The sequence below is a fragment of the Staurois parvus genome, unplaced genomic scaffold (genome assembly GCF_062004578.1).
Source record: "Staurois parvus isolate SC_StPar_1 unplaced genomic scaffold, SC_StPar_1.0 ptg000833l, whole genome shotgun sequence".
NCBI classification, from domain to species: domain Eukaryota; kingdom Metazoa; phylum Chordata; class Amphibia; order Anura; family Ranidae; genus Staurois; species Staurois parvus.
The window spans coordinates 104,296-129,564 of NW_028318629.1; the positions used below are offsets into that span (position 1 = coordinate 104,296).

General features: G+C 44.1%; 1 long non-coding RNA gene across 2 annotated transcripts in view; it reads right to left on the reverse strand.

Annotated features, from left to right (window-relative positions):
• Positions 1 to 926: 926 nt before the first annotated feature.
• Positions 927 to 25,269, reverse strand: part of LOC149443745 (uncharacterized) — a 32,144-nt gene continuing 7,801 nt past the window's right edge. For both annotated transcript variants that reach the window (XR_016306622.1, XR_016306623.1), the window contains exons 2-7: positions 23,429 to 23,552; positions 22,078 to 22,219; positions 20,442 to 20,541; positions 19,901 to 20,061; positions 14,094 to 14,217; positions 927 to 1,166 (exon numbers count right to left, since the gene is read on the reverse strand). This is a non-coding gene — a long non-coding RNA (uncharacterized LOC149443745). The remainder of the gene's footprint in view (positions 1,167 to 14,093; positions 14,218 to 19,900; positions 20,062 to 20,441; positions 20,542 to 22,077; positions 22,220 to 23,428; positions 23,553 to 25,269) is intronic.

Genomic DNA, 25,269 nt, shown 5'->3' on the forward strand with positions numbered 1-25,269 from the left:
TCCCCATCACAGTGCCACCTTACATCAGGTATTCCCGTCAGAGTGCCCCCTTTCACTCAGAGTACCCCTTTAAATCATATTCCCCATCAGAGTGCCCCTTTCCACAGTATGTGCCCGTCAGAGTGCCCCCTTAACATAACATGGGCCCGTCAGAGTGCCCCCTTAACATAACATGGGGCCATCAGAGTGCCCCCTTAACATAACATGGGGCCGTCAGAGTGCACCCTTAACATAAAATAAGGGGCACTCTGATGGGCACATTTATAGTAAGGGGCACTCTGATGGGCACATTTATAGTAAGGGGCACTCTGATGGGCACATTTATAGTAAGGGGCACTCTGATGGGCACATTTATAGTAAGGGGCACTCTGATGGGCACATTTATAGTAAGGGGCACTCTGATGGGCACATTTATAGTAAGGGGCACTCTGATGGGTACATTTATATTAAGGGACACTCTGATGGGCACATTTATAGTAAGGGGCACTCTGATGGGCACATTCTATGTTGTGTCCATCACAGTGCACCTTAACATTAAATGTGCCCATCAGCATGACTCTAACATTAAATGTGCCCATCAGAGTGCCCCTGTAAGACTACACCCTACCTTAAGGGCAGACAGGAGCTGTGTCAGGATCCTTGCTGAAGAATGCTTGTGTACAGGCAGGGAGAGGGAGCCGGAGAGACAGTGAGCTGCAAGGGGCGGGGCGCACACACGTGATGTCATGTTGCTGTGAGGACCGCCCTGCTCAGCGGCAGATCTGTCATTGCAGGCTGGCGGTCCAGAAGGGAGCATTTTGGGGCCGTTCTCGGACTGTGGTCCGCCATTTAGTGACCGCTGGTTTAGATACTGAGCAAGTCTATTGTAGCTAACACGAATAGCATTTTGTTTGTTCACCACAAACTAGAAGAAAAACTACAGCAGCCAGTGGGAAAGGTCTAAATTTAATAAAATTAAACACTGCACACAGAAATCATGACTACGTACATGAAGGTGCACAGAGCAGCAATGCAGGATGGATGGATGGATGGAATGAGTCTGTTGGCGACTTTTACTGCAGTGATCAGGAGGGAAGGAGGATGGGGATTCTGAGGTCATGGAGCTTCATCCCACTGGGCACAGCATTCATGGTTCCCAGGTAGTGACATGGAGTCTTGCGCTCCATCTGTTGGAAAAGAGAAGAAGAATGAACAAATTGAATTGACTGCAGGAGGACATGACACAAAAAAGAAGAGGATTGGAGCGGTTTGCCTTAAAAAAAAGTACAACCTTACATCACTTTAAATTTATCCTGTATGTTGATTAAAAAAAGAGAAAATCAATGTTTCCTGTAATCCCTCACCCTTTCCCAACAATTCCCCCCCTTCAACAAGCACCAGCATGACTTCACAAACACCACTCCTTCGGGGCTTTACTTTCATTTCCAACCTTACAGATTGGCTGAGGAGCAAAAACCAGGAAAGTATTTGCATTTGTGGAGGTTGGCATTATGGTGAACCTGTCGCTTTATCCTGAATGTGCAGATTAATTTAACCTTCATGCGTTTACTTTGCAAGGAAGAATGAAGGTTGAATTTTATCAAAGAGAACCTGTCACCCAAACACCGTGGAGAGACCCATCCTGTGCACAGACCCAATACACAGCTTATTAGTATAAAATTATGGATGTACTACAAGCCACAATGTTAATGCTGCTCCCTGGGCAATTCACAGGCTGTATTTTATTAAATATTAGACCATCCTAAAAGCGTGGTCTTCCACGGGGCTAGGAAATGCACAGTTGAATAGGGACCCATCCATCTTTCAAAACAGCTCTTAAATTTACCCATATATTAGAAACAATGTGAAACCCCCCGGAAAAGCAATTGGCTGGAAAAAGACATTTGATATACCGTATTTTTTGCTCCATAAGATGCATTACCCCCCCAAAAAAAAAAAATGGAGAAAAATGTCTGTGCATCTTATGGAGCGAATATGGAGCAGCCGGTCTGGTATTCCTGCTGCCGCCGTGTCAGAATACCTGGCCGGCCACTCGGCTCTTCTCTGCAGCAGAGCCCTTACCTGTTCCTTGGTCCAGAGCTCTACAGTCTTCTCTCCCAGCACCGGCATCTTTAGTGTGGGCACCAGGCTGTGACAGCCGGGTGCCCACTGCGCATGCATGAGAAGTGTTGCTCTCTGTGAGTGGTCCAGCAGTCTTCTGGGACCTGTCAGTGTCCCAGAAGACGGGGAGGGAGGACAACTCAGTGCAAGTGGGAGTGGGTACCTGCTACCCCTCCCTCCCCAAAGGTCCGCAGTCTCTGCTCATCCCCTGTACCGTGTCCGCAGTCTCTGCTCATCCCCTGTACCGTGTCCGCAGTCTCTGCTCATCCCCTGTACCGTGTCCGCAGTCTCTGCTCATCCCCTGTACCGTGTCAGCAGTCTCTGCTCATCCCCTGTACTGTGACCGCAGTCTCTGCTCATCCCCTGTACTGTGACCGCAGTCTCTGCTCATCCCCTGTACTGTGACCGCAGTCTCTGCTCATCCCCTGTACTGTGACCGCAGTCTCTGCTCATCCCCTGTACTGTGACCGCAGTCTCTGCTCATCCCCTGTACTGTGACCGCAGTCTCTGCTCATCCCCTGTACTGTGACCGCAGTCTCTGATCATCCCCTCTACTGTGTTCGCAGTCTCTGGTCATCTCCTGTACTGTGTCTGCAGTCTCTGGTCATTTCCTGTACTGTGTCCGCAGTCACTGGTCATCTCCTGTACTGTGTCTGCAGTCTCTGGTCATCTCCTGTACTGTGTCTGCAGTCACCGGTCATCTCCTGTAGTATGTCCGCAGTCTCTGGTCATCTCCTGTAGTTTGTCCGCAGTCTCTGGTCATCTCCTGTACTATGTCCGCAGTCTCTGGTCATCTCCTGTACTATGTCCGCAGTCTCTGGTCATCTCCTGTAGTATGTCCGCAGTCTCTGGTCATCTCCTGTATTATGTCTGCAGTCCATTGGGTCAAAATATTTTTTTTCTTGTTTTCCTCCTCTAAAACCTAGGTGCATCTTATGGAGCAAAAAATACGGTATATCCACCTGTGTCTGTCTGGGTCTCTTCCCTGCCGAGTAACCACCAGCTTATCACTGACCATTCCTGCAAACTTCCAGGAATCTTAAAAAAAAAAAAAAAAAAAAAAAAAAACACTTAGCTTAACACTTAACACAAAAAACATAGCTGGTGTCAGTGAAAGGAATAGTCCATCACTGATGGGAGGAATAATACCTCATTGTTGGTCAGAGGGAGGAATACACCCTGTTCCAAATTATTATGCAAATTCTATTTAAGTGTCACAAAGATTAAATATTTTGTTTTTCAGTTTAACTCATGGATGGCATTGTGTGTCAGGGCTCTTTTGATCACTGAACACAATCTCGGACACCTCGGATTAGCAGGTGAGCCCAATTTAAGGAAACACTACTGAAGGAGGGCGTTCCACATTATTAAGCAGAGCACCGTTTTCAAGCAATATGGGGAAGAAAAAGGATCTCTCTGCTGCCAAAAAGAGTGAAATAGTTCAATGCCTTGGACAAGGTATCAAAACTTTCGATATTTCACGAAAACTTAAGCGTGATCATCGCACTATTAAGAGATTTGTGGCTGATTCAGAGCACAGACGGGTTCGTGCAGATAAAGGCACATTGAGGAAGATTTCTGCCAGATCCATGCATCGGATCAAGAGAGCAGCTGCTAAAATACCATTACATAGCAGCAAACAGATATTTGAAGCTGCTTGTGCCTCTGGAGTCCCACGGACAACAAGGTGTAGAGTCCTCCAGAGTCTTGCAACTGTGCATAAACCTTCTATTCGGCCACCACTAACCAATGCTCACAAGCAGAAACAGCTGCATTGGGCAGAAAAATGCATGAAGACTAATTTTCAAACAGTCCTGTTCACTGATGAGTGTCGTGCAACCCTGGATGGTCCAAATGGATGGAGTAGTGGATGGTTGGTGGACGGCCACCCTGTTCCAACAAGGCTGCGACGTCAGCAAGGCGGTGGTGGAGTCATGTTTTGGGCCGGAATCATGGGAACAGAGCTAGTCGGCGCCTTTAGGGTCCCCAAAGGTGTAAAAATGACCTCTGCAAAGTATGTGGAGTTTATGACTGACCACTTTCTTCCCTGGTACAGAAGGAAGAACTATGCTTTCCGTAATAAAATCATCTTCATGCATGACAATGCACCATCTCATGCTGCAAAGAATACCTCTGCATCAATGGCTGCTATGGGGATAAAAGGAGAGAAAGTCATGGTGTGGCCTCCATCCTCCCCTGACCTCAATCCTATTGAGAACCTTTGGAGTTGGATCTGTGTTTAACAGATGAGGCTGAGCGCTCCTTACGTTGGACTCGCCAGAAGTGGTATTGCAAAGCTAACAAACCAGACTCTATGTTGGCCCGTAGATTGCGTTCTTTTGCGCAACACCCTAAACCGATATCTTTACGTACTCGTCACAATACCCTTACGAGCAACCCAGTAACGGTTTTAGAGGAGTTCCGGCACAGACTAGCTAAACTTTACTCTGATCCCACCCGGGCTGACCCTCAGTCTATTTCTGACTTCTTATCTAGTTTGTCATTACCTACTTTAACACCGGCCCATAAGGATCTGATGGATCGCAATATCCAAGTATCTGAAGTTTTGCAAAGTATAGCGGAACTGAAAACAGGCAAACGCCCAGGTCCTGATGGATACACGGCACTATATTATAAGAAATTGGCTGATGTGCTCGCTCCCCACCTTGCCGCTATGTTTAATGCGGTGAAGGGAGGTTCAAATTTTTCCCCGGACTCTTTAACTGCTAATGTAGTTATGATCCCTAAACCGGACCGAGATCATTCTTCCTGGGCTAATTATAGGCCTATCTCTCTTACCAATATCGATATGAAGATTCTTACTAAGATTTTGGCTACTCGATTGAATTCCTTCCTTTCTCGTCTGATTAAAAAGGATCAGGTGGGATTTGTTCCCCATAGGCAGGCCGGAGATGCCATTAGACGTATTTTACAATTGCAACATTTGGCCCATACTCGTAAAATCGATATGATGCTCTTATCCTTGGACATCAACAAGGCTTTTGACACTTTATCCTGACCGTATCTCCTGTCGGTCCTCCATCGTTTTGGCTTCGGTCCTTCCTTCTTGCGATGGATCTCTTCACTATATACATCCCCTCAAGCGAAGCTTAGATACTACGGATTTGAGTCTTCTACGTTCTCGGTTGCTAGAGGTACTAGGCAGGGCTGCCCGCTTTCCCCTTTACTTTTTATCTTAGCCCTGGAACCGTTGGCAGAAGCAATCCGTGTACATCCTGATATTAAGGGAATCGATGTGGCGGGCTCCCAACATAAATTATCGTTGTTTGCGGATGACATATTATTGTCAATCTCGAATCCGGGGATTACTTTGCCTAATTTACTAGCAGTTCTTGATTCTTTTGCCACCCTCTCAGGTTTACACGTCAATCCAGCTAAATCAAGAGCTATGTCAGTTACCCTCCCACCATCACTTCTGACTACTTTGAAGCAAACGTTCCCCTTCCAATGGCTTTCGGCCTTACCATATCTAGGAATTAAGCTTACCCCGACATATGATGGACTGTATCAGGCTAACTTTCCCACTGTTTTTCATGAGTTGACTGAGCTTTTGTCCTCTTGGTCCCATTTCCCGTTATCATGGTTTGGCAGAATTAATGCAATCCGTATGACCTACCTTCCTAAACTATTATACCTATTTCGTGTTCTGCCAGTTTCAGTACCTTCGCATATATTGCGTATACATCAGCGAAAACTTTTGTCCTTTATTTGGGGCTCCTCTCGACCTAGAATTAGCAAGCACATTTTATTTGCGCGGCGGAATGCGGGCGGGTTATCTGTTCCAAATCTCCAGTCCTATTATTTGGCGGCTAACATTGCCCCTTTAGCTCATATTCATGCTTCTCACCATTTCCCCCTGTGGGCTGTAGTAGATATGATGGACTCTCACCCGATACCGCTCCCCTCCTTGCCCTGGCTCCCTAATGCTCAGCGTCCATCTAATCTTAGCCCAACGCTGACACTTTCGCTTCGTCTTTGGGATTCTATAAAATACTCCGCTGGCCTTATCTCTCCTCATCTGCCTCTGCTACGTCTATTGCATAACCCATTATTCCCTCCGGGTAAGGATAACCCTAGACAGTTTGTCTGGTGGCAGACACATGGTTTTTATGATATTCATTCACTCCTATCCCCCACCAGAATAATTACCTTTGACACTTTGCGTTCTTCTTATAACATTCCCCTCCGAGAACATTTTGGTTATCTTCAACTTCGTCACTTTATTCATACTCTAATACGTACGCATCCAGGACCTTACCGTTTATCCCCTTTTGAAAGCCAGTGTAGACATAGACCTCATGCTCCAGGTCTGATCTCCCTGATTTATTCTTCCATTATGTCATATAGAACCCCTCCGGTTCGTTCCTACCATCAGCGTTGGCAGTCGGAATTAGGGGGAACCCTGGATCAACAAGACTGGCAGCTCATGACCCAAACATTATCTAAGTGTTCCAGGAATGTTATTATTCTTGAGAATGCCTACAAAATTCTATACCGATGGTATTATACGCCTGCCCGTCTAGCTAGTTTTATTCCTACCTATTCCCCGGTTTGTTTTCGGGGATGTCAGCAATTAGGTACCATGGCACATATCTGGTGGACTTGTCCTAAGGTAAGCAGGTTGTGGATTAGGGTGTATGCCCTCCTCCGCACTATTCTTCATACAGACATTAAGCGTAATCCATATGAAGCGCTTCTATTTAAACCACCAGAGGGCCTTCTCCGCTCTGAACGGCAACTGGCATCACATTTATTTATGGCAACTAAGTTGACGATTGCGAGGGCTTGGAAGACTCCTGTTCTTAGCTTTGAGGCTGTCAAAAACCGGATGAACTTCATAATGGTCAATGAAAAACTGACGGCCATATTATTGGATACCCATACAAAATTTCTGCAGATATGGCGTCCCTGGCTGGACGTAGCCCAGCCCTCGAGATTCGACCAGTCCCTTCTATCGATATGAGGATGGATTCTGCTGTGATCCCCCCGGGGCCCCTCCCTCTCCCCCCCTTTTTTTTTTTTTTTTTTTTTTGTTGTGTGTCTGTGTGTGTTGTCCATGTCTCTCTACTATTTGTCTTTTTCTACTCTTCTGTTTACTCTGCTCTTAAACATAATTTACGGATTGTACCTCCTGTTCTCTACGCTGCATTCGTAAGGCTATTTATGCAATCTAGATTTCTTTTTAAATTCTAGGTCATGAATATGTGCTGTTTTTTGATGCGGCCTTTTCTCGGGCCTTTCCTGTTTATTATAATGTTGATATAGCAATACTTCCCTTTGGAGTTTACATTATCATTGCCCACAAAGGTCTGTTGCCCGTTCTCTCCCAACCTCCCTCCCCATCCCCTCCCTCCGGGCACCTATGTAAACTTTTCCGATTTTGCCTTTATTGATGCATGCCTTGCACCAGCTTCCCTTCATTTATTGTACTATGTAAATGTTGGTCATTGAATTTTTGTTACGATTGTCTGTTCATCTTTGCTTATTTTTCAATAAAGCTTTTTGTAAAAGAGAACCTTTGGAGCATCCTCAAGCAAAAGATCTATGAGGGTGGGAGGCAGTTTACATCCAAACAGTAGCTCTGGGAGGCTATTCTGACATCTTGCAAACAAATTCAAGCAGAAACTGTCCAAAAACTCACAAGTTCAATGGATGCAAGACTTGTAAAGCTGCTATCAAATAAAGGGTCCCATGTTAAAATGTAACGTGACCTGTTAAAATGTTGTTAAAAGTTTGATTGAAATAGCTTTTGATTTCAGTAAATATGCTGCAAACACAAGAAATTACAATTTTCAGTTCTTTACAACCTATAAAGTGTTTTGAAACTTACTGTGCGGAATAATTTGGAACAGCGCATTGTAAGTGTTTTAGGTTTCAAAAAAATCCTGTTATCATTAGGAGGTTTGTTCAATCAAATTTGAATTGTACTCTTAATAGTTGATAACATGAGAATTATGCCGACTGTTATTTACATCAATTATTTAGGTAAATGAGAAAAATATCATTTGCATAATAATTTGGAAGTCCAAAGGGCTAGATAAAGGCAAGTAAAGGACTGGATATGGCCCTCGAGCAGCAGTTTGGAGACCACTGGTCTAGGGAGTAGTGATGGACGAATTGGAAAGCACTTAAATGTGTTCAACAATTCACAGGATAAAGTAATATTTGAGCAGGTAAAGACTTAACAACTGGGACTTCTAACCTGCCCAACTGACTGTAGGTTGGGAGATCAGGGCACACTCACTCAACATCATAAAGCAACTGGAAATGACAGGATTCTCCCAATTAAGTCTTCTTAAATGTAACCCATTGGAATTCTGCACCACAATCCTTTTGCAGGGTTTTAACACTGAAACACTGACAATCCCTGTTATTTCCCCACCCTCCCCAATAACTGGCCCTACAGCCACTGCTTATTTTTAGTCAGGAGCAAAATAGAAGTATCATCGCCCATGCCATGTATGAATGCGAATTCACCCTGCACTGCAATATGGTAAATGTCTGCAAGCAATATCCATCTGTACTATCGCCCATGCCATGTATGAATGCGAATTCACCCTGCACTGCTATATGGTAAATGTCTGCAAGCAATATCCATCTGTACTATCGCCCATGCCATGTATGAATGCGAATTCACCCTGCACTGCTATATGGTAATCTATACTGCTTTTAAAATCCACCTCTAACTGAAGCCGATTCATGGCTATCAATGTTCTTGGTAATTCTTACTGCTTCCCAAATCTTTACGGCTACGTTCACACTAGCTTTGTCAGCAGGCGTCAGACAGGCGTTTGGGAAGTGTTTTTAACGTTTCTCAAACACCTATGAATATTCTGCACATGGCAGCACACAGTGCTGTTCACACTGAAGCGTTGCGTCGCCGCAAAACTGACGCCTCATGTTGAGTCAGGAGGAGTTGAAACCTCCCATTCAAGTCTATGGTGACGCTCCTCAAACGCCTGGGCGTTTGTGGAGCATTAATACCATTAAACTTCATTATAGGTGTTTGTGGTGCGGTTTTAATGCTTGGTAAATGCCTCAAAAACGCTTCCCAAATGCCTGTCAAACACTATAGGAGCGTTTGGCAAGAGTTAGAGATAAGTCAAGTGTGAACGAGCTCTAACTCTGTCCATATTACTGTGGTGTTTATTTTGCTCTTATTGTCTTACCCAAATTTATGAGTTGATCCTAATCTTTACAACTCTGCCCTCCTGCAGTCTTTTTGTCCTCCTTTGGTGTGAGAAATTTGCCCTGCTAGCCATGTGTCTCTCCTATGCATTCCTCATTGATTAATTGGCAATACCCCCACCCAACTCAGTAAAAATTTAGACCTTCCTTAGGGGAGGCACAGCCAGAGGCAGCACAGCCATGGGTAGCATTGGCAACTATCATCTTGGATTAAGTATTGAGCATTGCACTTTGGCTCTGCACTTCAGCAAAACCACAGCAGACGACTTCAAATACTAAACAGACTACAGGTGACCTGTTTCCTCTTCCACTCTTTCATCTCTTACCCAGTCTGCTTCTTCATCTCACCACTCTGTAACATGCACTCCCTACTCCTCCTTCTCACAGTTGTATCCTCTCTCTTCAAACTCTCTCTCCTACACCCCTCTTCTCCACCCCACAACTCATATATATCACCCTCACTCCTACCTTCACCTTATTACTGTACTCATCAACTCCTGCTAATTCTGAACTCACATCCTAATAAAACCTCCAGGACACTGGGACCTGTCCCTCCATATAAGTCACACTCCCATATTACCTCTCTCACCCTTCTGCATCTCCTAACATCTGGGAGACATTTCCCAAATCCTGGGCCACCATCTTTCTCATTTGACCAACACACCTTATCCTCGAACTGCGGCCGCAATCCACACAATCTGGTTACTATTCCTCTTCTTTCTAGAACCAGCCTCCCCTTTTCCTGTGCCCTTTGGAATGTCTGCTCTGTCTGTAACAAACTCACTTCTGTCCATGACCTTTGAATCACTAACTCCTTTAACCTACTTGCAACTATGTAAGGGTGTGACGCATGGATGAATACTGACATCTAATGTTAAACTATATTGTGCCTGTAATATGCTCTTTGGTCAGTAGATGGCAGCAAAGTACAAGAATCGATTTTGTAGTGACTTTTGCTAAGACAAGATAAATGCTTATTTACCCTATAAAGTTTCATGAATACTAATTTAGGGGCCGAGTAGGACCCTCAGAAGGGTCATAGTGAACTGTAAATGCAGGTTTGAGGGTGCAATTAAGAAATGACTTACTGCATCACAAACTCTGAGGAGGAAGTGGAGTCTGGGTCTGGCTTTTGGATGCTGAGGACGTCTGGAGAATCTGTGTGGGGCCTGGAAGAGGATTTACGGCTCACAGTGGAATCTGGCAAGGGCACCTAAGGAAGATCCACAACGAGGCCAGGAAACAAGTGACTGTGTGGTCTGGTTCCGGAGTGGGTCAGGAGAAAACACCAAGAGCCTGGCAGGGAACCGTAAGTGCGGCTTTGCCGCAGCACATCGCACCACACGTGGTCAGTGACATTTTATATATACCAGAAAGTTACAAGAGACATACTCCACTTTCCTTTGGATTACAAATAGTATTGCGCAATACTTAGGGTGCACCCCAACGTTATATCTTGCTCAGGAACATTCAGGCGCAGCCAGGCTGCTTTCTGGACATTGGGGAAAAGTCCGCAAGTACGGGGTTAGTGTTAGACAGTATTATTCTTACTGTATGGTTATGCGCTGTTATCATTCTGTTTACGTATGCTCAACTACATGATCACTATAACTCTTCAGTAAACGTAATTGTGGCATCGTGTACCCTCTGAATCTGTGGGCCCAGCCCTCGGTTTTCCTTCAACTACAGAAACCTGGCTTCATGAATCTGACTTTCCCTCTCCTGCTGCCCTTTCCCATGGTGGTCTCCTCTGGACTCACTCTTACAGGTCTAGTGGATGGAAAGGAGGTGGAGTTGGAATCCTCCTATCCCCTCAAAGCACTTTTCAGGACCTCCCTCTCCTCATTTGAAGTTCACTGTATACGTCTATTCTCTCCAATTTCTTTAAGAATTGCTGTGATCTATCAGCCTCCTGAACCGGTATCACGCTTCCTTGTTGACTTCTCTGCCTGGCTGCCTTACTTTTTCTCTTCTCAAATTCCCACAATCATTCTTGGTGACTTAAACATCCCTGCTTATCTTAAAACTCCTGCTACCTCTAAACTTCTGAGCCTAACCACTTCTATTGACTAAAACAATGGACACATGCTTCTACTCACTCTAATGGGAACTGCCTCAACCTTGTATTCTCCTACCTATGCACTTGTCAGGGATGCGGGTGTGACCAGAAGTGTGTGGACTGACACAGGGAAACGCAGGCTTCAGATATGGTATAAATAAGACAATTTATTAAGACTAACAATACAAATATAAACGCAGTGCACCAAACACCAAGCTAACACAAATTCATACAACAAGGTAAAACAAACCCAAACCTAAACTGATATAGATACACAGGTACATACACATATAGAGCACAACGTAGCCAGGCAGGCCGTGTCGATAACTATCGGGCAGGTAGGTACAGGAGGAGCAGGCGGAGAGTAGTCAGGTCACGAGCCGGGTACAGCAACTAACGGACAGGTAGGTACAGGGGGTCAGGCAGAGAATGGTCAGGGTCACAAGCCAGGGATCAAACAGGAGAAGTCAGCAGAAGTCAGGATTAGGCAGGGTCGGCAACAAGTCAGGCAGAAACAGGAACAGGAATGCAGGTTACAAGATACAGGGGCCCATGGAAAAACACACACCAAGGCACAGACTGCAGGTCTGGCCATCCCTTAAATACACCACCTGCAATCAGCCCCAGGTGATGGCTAATTGCCGAAGTGAACCTCTGGTTGTTGAGAGCACCCGCTGGCCAGCCCTGGTACTGCAGCCCACAAGGCAGGTGAGTCCCACCACTATTGGCAAGTCCATTCCTGACAGCACTCTTTGCAACCTCACCAACTTTTTTCCGATCTCTGATCACTCCGTTATTAGCCTCACTCTCTCCTTGGCTTCCAACTACCAGTTACCGGTAGAAACCTTCGTTATCTTAACCCTTCTCTTCTTTTTTTCGGCAACAGATTGTCTCTATGACAAAATCTCAGCCCTGTCCTGTCCCAACCTGGCCACTTCTGTCTACAACAGTTCACTGTCATCCACTGTGGACACATTGGCCCCCCTCACTACACACAGACCTAAGCCCTAACCGCTACAGCCCTGGCAAAAAGACAATACCAGATGCCTCAAAAAATGTAGCCATGCTCTTGAGCGTTTATGGCATACGACTAAGCCCCAGCAAGACTTCAATCAATATAAATCTGCCTTTCAAAAATACAATTCCTGTCTCCACACTGCCAAACAGACCTATTTTATCACTCTCATTAACACCCTCTCACGCAATCCCCATCAACTCTTTTCTCCATTTAACTCTACTTCATCCTTTACCTCCAGCCGCTAACTCACTCACTGCCCAGGAAATCGCTAATCACTTCAAAAATAAGATTGATACAATTAGTGACGAGATCTCTACTGTACAGATATCTCCCTCACCCTACACTCCTTGTCTACCTGCACAATCTATACTTCCCTTGGTTAACCCAGCTACTATAGAGGAGGTTGGTAAACGTTTCTAAAGCCTACCTAACCACCTGCCCCCTGGACCCTGTTCCCTTGCAAATACTTCGGTCATCCTCTGGCTCTATTCTTCACTCTTTAACTCGTATCGTCAGTCTCTCCCTTTCTACTGGCATCTTCCCCAACTCTCTAAAACATGTGCTAGTCGCCCCCATACTTAAAAAGGCCTCACTGAACCCCAGCAATCTTAGCAACCTAAGACCCATCTGCTTACTCCCTTTTGCCTCCAAACTCCTTGAATGTCTAGTCTACAACCAGCTGAGCTGCCACCTTATTGAGAATAACCTTCTCGTTCCCCTTCAGTCTGGATTTCACCCACAACACTCCACAGAAACTGCTCTCCTAAAACTCACAAACGACTTACTAACCGCGAAAACCAATGGTCACTATTCCGTACTCTTGCTCTAGGACCTCTGTGCTGCCTTTGACACAGTTGGCCACCCCCTCCTCCTCAAAAAAACTCTATTTACTTGGTCTTGGTGACTGTACTCTCCGTTGGTTCAAATCTTACCTATCTCACCGCACCTTCAGTGTCACTTACAACTATACTTTCTCCTCTCCTACTCCTCTCACTGTCGGGGTCCCCCAAGGTTCTGTCCTTGGACCTCTCCTAATCTCGATCTACACTTCTTCCTTGGGTCAGCTGATAGCTTCCCATGGTTTCCAATACCATGTCTATGCTGATGACACACAAATCTACCTCTCTACTCCTCAGCTCACCACCTCAATTCCCTCACGTATTAACGATTTACTAACAGACATATCAGAGACAAATCAGACTGGATGTCACACCACTTCCTAAAACTCAACCTATCCAAAACCATTTCTCAGTCAGGATCAATAGCACCACTATCAACCCATCCCTGAATGCCAAAGTGCTAGGGGTAACCCTGGATTCTGAAATATCCTGTCAGGCCCACATCCAATCCCTGTCCAAATCATGCCGCCTCAACCTCCGCAACATCTCCAGAATACGCCCCTTATTAACAAAATGATGCCACAATGCTCCTAATTCACTCTCTGATTATCAGTACAATTTGCACTGTTGTCATTACAGTTACAAATTGTATTGTAACTGTAATGTCAACCTTCATTTTGTATAGCGCTGCGCAAACTGTTGGCACTATATAAATCCTGTATAATAATAATAATAATCAGAGAATCTGTCATTCAATAACATTTTGTTGGGGTGGTTACTGCACTAGCTATTGAGTCACAGAATAAATCCACAACACTTGCAGTCAGGACACCGGTACACCACGATCCAAACATATCAACAAACTTACCTTGAACACATCCTAGTTGTGGTCCAGCGTGAAAAGCACCAGCAAGTCAGACGTTCCCTTGGACAGATTCTTGGGGACGACAATTGCTCCAGAGAACTTTCTCTTTACAGTCATTCCGTTTTCACTTTGACAACAAAAATAAACATATTAGTTATCTGGAAGAGCATCAACCCCAGCACTGCCCTCATATTCTACCATGGACAGGAATACAATCAGTTTGATTTAAAATTCCAAACACTTGACTTCTTATGAACAGTTTTCATATTTCCATTGTCTTTAGGATGTATTTGGGTGCATTTATTTTACATTACAATTTAAAGAAGGATCGAAGTCTACACTCAGAAACCTGCAAGTTTAAAGGATAAGTTCACCTATTGTAAAAAAAAAAAAATAATAAATGCACGTGTTTTTTGCAAGCACCAAAAATGTGCATTTATTATTATTTTACATTGCATTCTGTAAAGTATTGCACCTGTGATCATCAGATTGTGGGTGCAATGCCAGGTTCCAGCAGGCTCACAATAAGCTGTCTGCCCGTACCTGGGCAGAAACGGGTGTGGAAATTTTTGAAAAAACTATTTGTTCAGGGACTAAATCGGTCTCCAGGTCTACTTGTCCTGACTAAAAAATAAATATATTTTAACCAAAACACTATTTAAATCTGAGGTGCTTTATGGACTGTCTGGGGCTTTTAAAAAAAAAAAAAAAAAAAAAAAAAAAAAAAGGGACTTTATGGCGAATTAAACGTTTAATATTTTTAACATTGCACTCTATATCTCCTCCTCCCCTCCCTGCCTGTCTCCGGCACCGTACCCGGGGACTAGCAGGGAGGGAAGAGACCTTGCAGTGTAATGAGCACTGATTGGCTGCTCCTCAGAAAATGGGAGTGTTGGACTTATCCTTTATCACTTTCACTGCCAGAGCCATTTTTGCGTTTTTTGTGCACATTTAAAAAATCATTTAAGGCCTGATTACACAAAACTCTTAAACATTATATATTTTGTGAAAGCAGAGACCCTAGAAAATAAAATGGCAGCAGTTCCAATTTTATATGTCACATGATATTATCACAAAGATCTATGAAACTTAAAATTTCAGTAAAAAATCCACTTAATTTAATTTCAGGGCACAAAACGCAATAAATTATCAGATTTTCTTGTAAAATATAAAAGATGAGATTGCATCGAGTAAACAGATATCCAACATGTCAAACCTTAAATTTGAATGCACGCGTGAAAAAGGTCCCAAACTTCAGTTCCCTATATTTTCTATAGGTGACGCTTTTAAAGCTCCTTATAGGTCATCAGTTTAGCGTTACATAGGAGGACTGGTACTAGAATTATCGCTCTCATTCTGGTGTGCACGGCGATATAGAACATGTGTATCGCACTTGACGTTTTGATGTGTAGGCGCCCCAGCGCATGCTTTTACATTTGTGTGTGCGTACATATGTGGGGGTGAGGGGCATTATATGCTAGGGTGTAACTTACATTTTTAAGAAATACATTTTTTTTTTTTTTGTTAAATCACATAGGGGACAAAAAGTCCCCTATGTGATGATTTTGGGTGACAGATTCTCTATTTTGAGACATCCAGGATCTAAAAGACCCTGCATGCCTCCCCTGTGCTCCACCAAGATCAATAACACAAGCATCATTCCCTCCCCTCATGCCAGGGTACTAGGTGTAATCCTAGACTCCCATCTGTCCTTTCAGCCCCAAGTCCAGTCACTGTCCAAATCTTGTAGACTTCACCTCCACAACATCCCCAAGATACGCCCGTTCCTAACCTCAGAAACCACTAAGCAACTTATCCACTCCCTTGTTATATCTGGCCTTGACTATTGTAACTCCCTCCTCATTGGCCTACCTCATCACAGGCTATCCCCTCTTCAGTCTATCATGAATGCTGCTGCCAGACTCATCCACCTTACTAACGTTCTGTATCTGTCACCCCTCTCTGCCAATCCCTCCACTGGCTTAACGTTGCCCAACGGATAAAATTCAAAACATTAACAATAATGTATAAAGCCATTTATAACTCTGCCTCAAATGACATCACCAATCTTGTCTCTAAATATCACCCAAACCGTACTCCCTGCTCCTCACAAGACCTCCTACTCTCTAGCTCCCTTGTCTCCTCCTCCCATGCTCGTCTCCAGGACTTCTCCAGAGCTTCCCCATCCTCTGGAACTCTCTACCCCAATTTATCAGACTATCGCCTACTCTGCAAACCTATCTCTTCAGGGAAGCCTATCCTTCCCTCAAATAATACTGGAATCTTCTACTCTTCCAACCAGTTCATCCCCCAAAGTTACTACCTTTTGTACCACTAGCCCCTCCCTCCTAGATTGTAAGCTCCAAGGATAAGGCCCTCCTATCCCTCTTGTATTGAACTGTATTGTTGCTGTATTGTCTCCCGTTATATTGTAAAGTGCTGAGCAAACTGTTGGCACTATATAAATCCTGTATAATAATAATAATAATAATCACATTCTTTCCTGGCAGGGCCGGATTTAGTTTGTCTGGTCTGGGGGTGCAGTAAAAAAAAAAAAAAAAAAAGTCGGGGGCATAATGTTTACACACATTTTATCCAATCCTCTCTTAGCTCCCTACAACTCCATGTGGCTGTATTATGCCAGCGTTTTTCAATCTTCAGATCCAGCTGAGGAAAGCTGGGATTGAACAGAAAATAAGTCCAGCAGTGCATGTAGCACACCATTGCAATTGGTTGTCACGGTCAGGTTGTGCCTAGCAGTGGAAATGGCTTAAAGCAGGATGAAAAGAACCTGAGCCTAGTCCCAGTATACAGTACACTGTACACATATGGCACAGTCCTTGTACCCACAAAATGCTTCTAATTTATATGCCACAAGTGACAGTCTCACAGTAAGAACATAAACCTCAGGGCAAAGGAGTTAAAAAGAACCCTTCCTTTACATTTGCTTTTCTGCACCCAAAAAGGTATTGTTTTGCCTCACTGAGCATATCTTAAAGAACTTCATAACAGGTTGCCGACCAGCCACAGTACATATACTTTTTTTCTTTTGTTTAGAAAAAATTAGTCTTAGCCTTGCATTAATTTTACTAAAGCTCTTATTATTAGCGTTTGTATTAAAACCACAAAAATGACCACGGAGTGTGTAATTGTGGGAGAGTCTGCGCCTACACTGGGTACAATACTATCACTGAATTCTCTGAACACAGCGCACTAAGCTTTGCAGCAGCTGTAAAACAGTCCTGCTGCCACCCTGTTCTCCACAGAGGGGGAAGTTAAGGATATATACAGTATCTCACAGAAGTGAGTACACCCCTCACATTTCTGTAAATATTTGATTCTATCTTTTCATGTGACAACACTGAAGAAATGACACTTTTCTACAATGTGACGTAGTGAGTGTACAGCTTGTATAACATGTAAATCTGCTGTCCCTTCAGAATAACTCAACACACTGCCATTAATGTCTAAACCGCTGGCAACAAAAGTGAGTCCACCCCTAAATGACAAGGTCCAAATTGGGCCCAAAGTGTCAATACTTTGTGTGGACACCATTATTATCAAGCACTGCCTTAACCCTCTTGGGTATGGAGTTCACCAGAGCTTCACAGGTTGCCACTGGAGTCCTCTTCCACTCCTCCATGACGACATCACAAAGCTGGTGGATGTTAGAGATCTTGCGTTCCTCCACCTTCCGTTTGAGGATGCCCCACAGATGCTCAATAGGGTTTAGGTCTGGAGACATGCTTGGCCAGTCCATCACCTTTACCCTCAGCTTCTTTAGCAAGGCAGTGGTCGTCTTGGAGCGGTGTTTGGGGTCGGTATGTTGGAATACTGCCCTGCGGCCCAGACTCCAAAGGGAAGGGATCATGCTCTGCTTCAGTATATCACAGTACATGTTGGCATTCATGGTTCCCTCAATGAACTGTAGCTCCCCAGTACCGGCAGCACTCATGCAGCCCCAGACCATGACATTCCCACCACCATGCTTGACTGTAGGCAAGACACACTTGTCTTTGTACTCCTCACCTGGTTGCCTCCACACACGCTTGACACCACCTGAACCAAATCAGTTGATCTTGTTGTCATCAGACCACAGGACGTGGTTCCAATAATCCATGTCCTTAGTCTGCTTGTCTTCAGCAAACTGTTTGCAGACTTTCTTGTGCATCATCTTTAGAAGAGGCTTTCTTCTGGGACGACAGCCATGCAGACCAATTTGATGCAGTGTGTGGCGTATGGTCTGAGCACTGACTGGCTGACCCCCTTCCCATTCAACCTCTGCAGCAATGCTGGCAGCACTCATACATCTATTTCTCAAAGACAACATCTTGATATGACGCTGAGCACGTGCACTCAACCTCTTTGGTTGACCATGGCGAGGCCTGTTCGGAGTGGAATCTGTCCTGTTAAACCGCTGTATGGTCTTGGCCACCGTGCTGCAGCTCAGGTTCAGGGTCTTGGCAATCTTCTTATAGCCTAGACAATTGTTTGATAAAAAATTCCTCCTGCGCTGTAATGGACCCCAAACCCTACCTATCAGCTGCTTACACTCAAACTGATACCCAACCAGTGCAGAATAAATATTAAACAATAGTGCAGCGCTAATAAACTGAATCACTATAAATATTGCTACATGGGCTAAAAATGCCAAACACACCTACATGTGAAATAATGATATTGAAAACATGGAAAAAAAATTAAAAAATGAAAACATATGAAATGTGAAAAATATGACACATCTTAAAGTGACCAAATCATCTTAGTGCCCCACACAAGTGCCAGCAAATAATATTGGAATAAAGATAACAAACATAAATCACGTGATAGTGCCACTTCAAATCTCATAAATGTACAAACGCAGAAATATATAAGTCCAATATGAATAATTCAGTGATGCAACATACACATACACACGCAGCTGGAGTGGAAAAGTGTGTTGGCACTTACACGATTGAGCACCAATTGCACATTGCATGTGTATGTTGCATCACTGAATTATTCATATTGGACTTATATATTTATGCGTTTGTACATTTATGAGATTTGAAGTGGCACTATCACGTGATTTATGTTTGTAATCTTCTTATAGCCTAGGCCATCTTTATGTGGAGCAACAATTCTTTTTTTCAGATCCTCAGAGTTCTTTGCCATGAGGTGCCATGTTGAACTTCCAGTGACCAGTATGAGAGAGTGGGAGCGATAACACCAAATGTAACACACCTGCTCCCCTTTCACACCTGAGACCTTGTAACACTAATGAGTCACATGACACTGGGGAGTGAAAATGGCTAATTGGACCTTGTCACTTAGGGGTGGACTCACTTTTGTTGCCAGCGATTTAGACATTAATGGCTGTGTGTTGAGTTATTTTGAGTGGACAGTACATTTACATGTTATACAAGCTGTACACTGACTACGTCACATTGTAGCAAAGTGTCATTTCTGCAGTGTTGTCACATGAAAAGATAGAATAAAATATTTACAAAAATGTGAGGGGTGTACTTACTTCTGGGAGATACTGTATTTGCCAACTAATTCAAGACCAAGAAAAATACAAGTGCCGCAGGACCAAAACAGCAGGGACGTTTACCGACATGAATAGAAGGACCTTCCACCAATGCGTTTTTTCTAATATACCTGCTCTATGTGCAGCACATTGGGGTGTATGGATTATGAATGGCACACCCTTACATTGTACAGCAGACCGCAATGCACTGCACTACAACCAACATATACCATTTTATTGTGGGTATTGAGCCTAAAACACTTTTTCCCCGCTCACACTCCCACTCAGAACAGTACGGCACCTATAGGACTGATGAGGTCACAGCTCCTCATGTTCCTCTGGTTGGGGAATCCCAGCGGGCTGCTGACAGGAGGCCGGAGTGTAGAATTCCATGAGGTATTCACAACGACTTGGCTCCGACGTGGACATGATGACTGTTTCTTTACCACAGAACAATTTCACCTGCAGAAGGGAGAAAAATGACGGCATTTGCATGTCTTAGTCTGATCAAACACCTCATCACGATTGCTACGGTGCAACATACAGGGGGAAACACGCCTCCTCACACGTTCCCAAAGATTCCGAGTACAATCCTTCCACGTGGCTGTATGTGTACAGATGCACTTTTATGGAGACTACAAAACTGCTATGTAGCTGTATTTATAAAGTGACTGCAATGCTGTTACATAGCTGTGCAGAGTAGGCATAAGATATATGGTGTATGTGACCTTCTAGGTGTCTCGTTATCCTGTAATGAAGCCATACCCTGCACTTTGGTCACAGCAGGCAATGCCCCGCAATCCAACATGTTATTCCCATCGGTCATCCCTAGTGACACTCACCAATGTGGACCGGTTGGGACCCTGCCAACAGCCTGTGCCCTGGTCGTACTTCATGGCACTACATCTGTCATTTTCTGGTCCGGCCCAGGTGTTCCAGATGCTGTGAATATGAAGTCATAACAAAAAAAGAAAAATCACATTTACTAGAAGGTGCTCAGGAGCCTATTTGCCCATTTCCTGTGAGTCCGGTTCACACCAATGCACTGAATGAAATGTTATTTTGTGAAATTTTATTAAAGGACAAGTTCACCTTTTGTAACGTTACGTGTTATACCCGTATTCAAGGTGTAACATGTAACAAGTTACTTTTGCAGCAGCAACAAGGCCCCCCCCAATCCTCATTGTGTCAGCATGCTGCTGATCTTCTCCCCACACCCACCATTTTAAATAAACACGGCCTTGCGGCGCTCCGTCCACCCAGCCGTGTCATCCATTCACAGAATTTTGTGAACGGGAAAACTACAAGTACCAACAGCTTTTGCAGCTGACGGCTTATAGTCCTCAACCACGGCTCTAGGTAGTTCACTGCTCCTCCCAGTACGTGGTGATAGCAACACTGACATTCTGCAGGAGCCTAATATTGCACCCAGGTTGCACAAAAAAAATAAATAAAAAAAAAACATTTTTACCTTCAAAAACTTTCCTTTCTTTTCTTTTTTTTTTACAAAGAGCAGCTTATCCTTTGAAGTAAAACAAGTAAACGGTGTGATGCAAAATGTCGATGGTGTGAATGGATCCTACAAAGAGTGGGCTTGTGGATAGGAATTGTGTTCCAACACAATTGTGTTTTTTTTTTTACTTTAGGTACTTTCACATTTGTTTCTTACTCAAAACATGCATACAAATATCAATGCCATTGGACTCCATTGTTTTCACTTTTGTATAGAAGGCTTACTGCTGGCAGGTTTGGGGCATCCTCACAGTAGTAAAAATCATCATTTCTGAGCTTACAGAACCAGAAATAAACAAGTACTAACACGCATAAAATGACAACAAATGAAGAACATTTCCTTAAAGCACAGGAGAAAAGCTGCAGATTTGTGGCAACTACTGCACCGAAACACATTAAAACTCCAGCAGGTAAAAAAAAATAAACACCCCTAATAAGGCACCTTTCAAACCGTTTGGCTCCGATCAGCAGGGTATCTGCTCACAGATCGCAGTGGACTTTCCTCTGTGTGAAAGGAGCCTTAGCATTACTATTTTTGTGACCTGCAGGAGTAATAATGTTTCAGTGTGTGACCGGTCACATCCGTGCCCTTACAGTTTCTGTGGACACAGGCAGACCCGTCAGCTCTATGGGTGGCCAGGTGTAAATGGGCTCTCCTGTACCTCCCATCCAGTCAACAAAAATGAAAAATTATGCATTTCTTTTCTGTTTTTTTGCTTTCTGGACCTGGATGGCGGTAGGTGGATGTAAAGAGACACAAGCCCAATTACATCTGCCTGTCCATAGGGCTCCATGGACCTTCCAACCAGGTCTGCCTGAAAAACTGACAAGTGGACCTGATTGGAATGCTGGTGTGAAAGTAGCCTAACAATTACATCAGCACTTGCCCTATAATAGATCATACTCATCTGCAGCTTAGACCAAATTAGGGCTCATTCACAAAGAGAAAAAAACACAGTTATTTACCTGTTAACTATTTCCAGGAATCTTCTAGGACAGCTTCACATGAGAGATAGGCTCCTCCTACCAGGAAACACCTGATCCACTTTTTCCTAATAAATAGCCTCTCCACCCCTGAGATCCTCAGTGTAATAATATAACCGAAGGTCTAGGATAAAACACAAATATAACAGTAGGAATATCATATATCTAGTCCATTGTATGACAGAACACCAGCTTATAACTAGAAAAGCTACAATTTCTGGGGAAATTGTGTGAAGTGTTCTTGCCTCCACCAGTAGTCTATAACTGGAGTGGGCGGTGTAACTGGGTGGAGTGGGTTCCTATGGCAACTCACTCTACAGCAAGGCCAGAGAAGAGCGGTTAAAAAACTGCTCCAACTTGCTCACTTCACTGGCGGTTGGCCTCTTCAAAAGATTGTAGTTTAAAAATGATAAATCTGAAGAGCTTTATATTGTGAGAATCACAAGACCCAGCCCTACATTTTGTTGCATAGTATGTCTCTGAAATATTAAAAATGAAGGCACAGTCGCAGTTTAGAAATTGCCCTTCAAATTTGAGGTGGCTAGAGTGCAGTTTCAATGAATGTCAATGGGCGGCGTGAGTTGCAAACAAATGGTCATATTGTGAAGACTATCAGGACTATGGCCTAGCCGTGGACATTTTTAGTGGCAGCAGGGATAGCTGAACGTTTTGATATAAGATTTGTGTAGGTGGGCTTGAAAATGAGGGAGTGATGGCAGTTTACAAATCATGTCCTGATTTTTCAGCTCACACTCTAGCTTTTGTCAGCTCCCACTCTAGTTTTCAACATTCCGCCATTCATTCCTATGGGACCAATTTCACCACAAAAACGCTGATATTTCGTGAACCATTCGGCGAAACGTTCCACAAAGTAATAGCACACCAATCGGGAACAATCCGCACGTTTCGGTATATTACTGTCTATGTAGTGTAAAAACTGCGGGAGGAGTTAGGGTGGTAAATTTGGCAATAATAATAGGAATATATATGTGAGATAACAGTAAGTGGTTGCCATGCAAGAACACTTAATGACAGGATTCTCCCAATTAAGCCTTCCTAAATGTAACCCATTGGAATTATGCACCACAATCCTTTTGCAGCGGTTTAACACTGACACTGGTATTTCCCCACCCCCCACCGATAACTGGCCCTACAGCCACTGATTATTTTCAGCCAAGAGTAAAATGGAAGTTGATTCTAATCCAAGAATCTGTCATTCAATAACATTTTGTTGGGGTGGTTACTGCACTTGCTACTGAGTCACAGAACAAACCCAAAACACTTGCAGTCAGGACACCGGTACGCCACGATCCAAACACATCAACAAACTTACCTTGAACACATCCTAGTTGTGGTCCAGCGTGAACAGCACCAGCAAGTCAGACGTTCCCTTGGACAGATTCTTGGGGACGACAATTGCTCCAGAGAACTTTCTCTTTACAGTCATTCAGTTTGCACTTTGACAACAAAAATAAACATATCAGTTATTTGGAAGAGCATCAACCCCAGCACTGCCCACATATTCTACCATGGACAGGAATACAATCAGTTTGATTTGTAATTCTGAACACTTGACTTCTTATGAGCAGCTCTCATATTTCCGTTGTCTTTAGGGTGCATTTATTTTACATTACAATTTAAAGGAGGATTGAAGTCTACACTCAGAAACCTGCAAGTTTAACCACCTATCTACCGGGCACTTATACCCCCTTTGTGCCCCGGCCAATTTTCAGCGCTGTCTCACATTGAATGACAATTGCACAGTCATGCAACATTGTACACATATGACATTTTTATAATATTTTTCACACACAGAGATTTTTTTTTGTGGTATTTAATCGCAGTTGGGTGTTTTATTTTTGGCACTATAAACAAAAGAAGAGCAACATATGCAGCAATGATGGGCACTGATAGGCGGCGCTGATGGGCGACACGGACAACCAGCCCTGACTGCCGAAGCTGAATGGGTGGCATTGATGGACGGTACTGATGGGGGCCCTGCTGGGTGGTACTGAAGGGCACTGATCATCAGTGCCCTGATGATCATTGCCGATCTCCTCTGTGACAGCTGCCAGTTATCGGCAGTACTTTCTGCACGCTGTGACAGTGTGAGGAAAATGCTGCCGATAACAGACAACTGTATTTACACAGTGAACTGTTGTGTCATTGGACGCAGCTGATCATGTGGGAAAAGGCTGCTGTGATTGGCCTTTTACCTCATCATGTGATCAGCTGTCTCCGTAGGACACAGCGATCACGGAGATCGCCGGGTGCGTGCCCCTGATGGTGCGCGGGGGGCACATTCTGGGAGGACGTCATAAGACACCCTCCCAGAATTAGGTAACCGCGCTGTAGCCGTCATTTGGCTATATCACGGTTACCAAGTGGTTAAAGGATAAGCTCACCTTTTGTAAAAAAAAAATAAAAAATTAAAAATGCACGTTTTTTTTTTTTGCAGCCAACAAAAATGTGCATTTACTATTTTTGTACATTACATTCTGTAAAGTATTGCACCTGTGATCAGCAGATTGTGGGTGCAATGCCCGGATCCTGCAGACCCACAATAAGCTGTCTGCCCGTACTCCCATATGTCAGAAAGTTCCTACACTGCAGGAAGAATCAATGAACTACAAGAGTGCTCATCAGTGTCCTCGCAGCTCATTGAGAACTACAACCTGTCAGCCACAATGGCTGACAATACTTGTAGTCCGTTCATTCAAGGAAACTGAATGAATGACGTGGACATGTGGGTGGAGCCCTGAAGGGCCACACTGTTTTTAAATTGTGACAGCGGGTGAGGGAAGAAGCCCACTGTCATGGAGAGGAGCGCTGGTGGCGGGAGGTTGGGGAATAGGAGCATGGTAAGTGTTACACCCCAAATATGGGTGACATGCTCCGAAAGGTGCTTAGATCCTTTCATTTCTACATTGTTTTTGTTCAACCAGAGTGGCTCCAGGCAGAAAAGTACAACCTGAAGATGAACTGCTGAAAAACAATCTGGAATACATAGAACAGAGACATTTTACCTGCCAAAAGATTCTTTATTTCTGTCTGTCCAGTTCTGAGAATTTCAAAGCTCTGTCACACTGCACAGCTCTGTCTAGCAGGGCAGTAGACCTGATTTTAATCTGCTGCAGTAACTTACAGTTCTTGCTCCTCCCTCAGTCTGAATGG